Source organism: Triticum aestivum, chromosome 1B, assembly GCF_018294505.1.
Source record: "Triticum aestivum cultivar Chinese Spring chromosome 1B, IWGSC CS RefSeq v2.1, whole genome shotgun sequence".
NCBI lineage: Eukaryota > Viridiplantae > Streptophyta > Magnoliopsida > Poales > Poaceae > Triticum > Triticum aestivum.
The window spans coordinates 455,936,704-455,939,427 of NC_057795.1; positions in this window are offsets into that span (position 1 = coordinate 455,936,704).

The window sequence follows — 2,724 nt, forward strand, 5'->3', positions numbered from 1 at the left end:
AAGTAGTGATGATTATATTTACAAATCTTGTCATGATTATGATTACCCTTTTTCTGAACATTACTCTTTTAATGTGGAAACAATTTTTAGTGTTCAAGTCTCTTATGATACTCCTACTATTCTGAATGAGAAGAATTTTGCTTATGTGGAGAGTATTAAAAATTATATGCTTGTAGATCATGACAAGAATGCTTTAGGTGCTGGTTATATTGTTGAATTCATTCATGATGCTAATGAAAATTATTATGAGGGAGGAACATATGCTTGTAGGAATTGCAATAATGTCAAGTTTCCTCCCTATGTGCTTAAATTCTTGAAGCTATGCTTGTGTTACCTTCCTATGCTAGTTGATTATTGTTCCCATAAGTTGTTTGCTCACAAAATCCTTATGCATAGGAAGTGGGTTAGACTTAAATGTGCTAGTCATATTCTTCATGATGCTCCCATTATGTTTCAATTCTTATCTTTTATGTGAGCATCATTGTCATCATCATGCCTAGCTAAAAAGGCATTAAAGAAAAGCTCTTGTTGGGAGACAACCCAATATTTCTACTTACTGTTTTTGTGTGTCCACATGATTATGCTACTGTAGCAATCATGTTTTATAGCTTTTGTTTCAATAAAGTGCCAAGTAGAACCTTTGGGAAGACTTGGGTGAAGTTTATATGATCTTGCTGTGAAAAATAGAAACTTTAGCGCTCACGAGATTAGCTGCCATTTTTTACTTGAGAATTCTTTTAGGTTTATTATTTTTGCAGATGATTAATAGACAAATTTCTCAGGTCCAGCAATTTATTTCATAATTTTTGGGGTTCCAGAAGTATACGTTTGATACAGATTACTACAGACTGTTCTGTTTTTGACAGATTCTGTTTTCATTGTGTTGTTTGCTTATTTTGATGCATCTATGGCTAGTATTAAGTGGTATGAACCATAGATAAGTTGAAGTACAGTAGATATTACACCAATATGAATTTATAATGAGTTCATTACAGTACCTAAGTGGTGGTTTTATTTTCTTATACTAACGGAGCTTACGAGTTTTGTTTTGAGTTTTGTGTGGTTGAAGTTTTCAAGTTTTGGGTAAGGATTCGATGGACTATGGAATAAGGAGTGGCAAGAGCCTAAGCTTGGGGATTCACAAGGCACCCCAAGGTAATATTCAAGGACAACTAAGCAACTAAGCTTGGGGATGCCCCGGAAGGCATCCCCTCTTTCGTCTTCGTTCATCGGTAACTTTACTTGGAGCTATATTTTTATTCGCCACATGATATGTGTTTTGCTTGGAGTGTCATTTTATTTTGCTAGTTTTTGCTTGATGTTAGTTAGAATAATGTTTTTAATCTTTAGTTTCAATAAAAAAGTCAAGGATAGCCTTTGCCATGCTTATTTTGCTAGTATACATGTTGTTGTTTGAAAACAGAAAGTTTGCCGCTGTTGCAAAAATTCCCTAGAAAAGTCAGAGAATGGTATAACGTTGAATCTTTTTGCATATTAAGATCTGATAAATTTATTACAATGAGAATTTTAGTTCATAATTTTTGGAGTCAGGGAAGTATTGATACTCTTGCATTTTTTACAGACTATACTGTTTTGGCAGATTGCTGTTATGGTTGCATTGTTTGTATATGTTTGCTTGTTTAATGATTCTATTTAATGATAGGAGTATTAAATTTGCAGAGGCATTTAGTATGCAATGTTGAATAATAATTTAAGTGATTTGTTACAGTAGAAAATGATAAGGTTTTGCATTGGTTTATACTAACCTATCTCACGAGTTCTTGTTGAGTTTGTTGTGAATGAAGCTTTTGATAAAAAGAGAAACCATGATATGAGAGGAATTAAGGAGACACAAAAGTTCAAGCTTGGGGATGCCCAAGGCACCCCAAGATAATATTTCAATAAGTCTTAAGCATCTAAGCTTGGGGATGCCCCGGTAGGCATCCCACCTTTCTTCTTCAACAACTATCGGTTAGTATCGGTTGAGCCTAAGTTTTTGCTTCTTCACATGAGTTGTGCTATCCTTGCATTGTAGTTTTCTTTAGCTTTGCTTGCTGTTTGAATAAAGTATCAAGATCTGAAATTATTAAATGGGAGAGTCTTCATATAGTTGCATAATTACTTAGCTACTCATTGATCTTCACTTATATCTTTCGGAGTAGTTTGTAGTTTTGCTCATAGTGCTTCACTTATATCTTTTGAGCGTGATAATTTGTGCTCTAGTGCTTCACTTATATCTTTTAAAGCATGGTGGTGGATTTTTTTTAAAAGAAACCAGTGATCTCTCATGCTTCACTTAGATTATTTTGAGAGTCGTTAATAGCATGGTAGTTTGCTTAATGTTAATATACTTGGTATTCAAGATATGTGAAACTTTCTTTTGAGTGAATTGAATACTAAGATAAGTTTGATGCTTGATAATTGTTTTGAGATATGGAGGTGATAATATCAAAGTCGTGCTAGTTGGGTGATTGTGAATTTGAGAAATGTTTGTGTTGAAGTTTGTAAGTCCCGTAGCATGCACGCATGGTTAAAGTTGTGTAACAAATTTGAAACATGGAGTGTACCTGGCTTGTGCATCCTTATGAGTGGCGGTCGGGGACGAGCGATGGTCTTTTCCTACCAATCTATCCCCCTAGGAGCATGCACGTAGTACTTGATTTTTGATGACTTCTAAATTTTTGCAATAAGTATATGAGTTCTTTTGACTAATGTTGAGTCCAT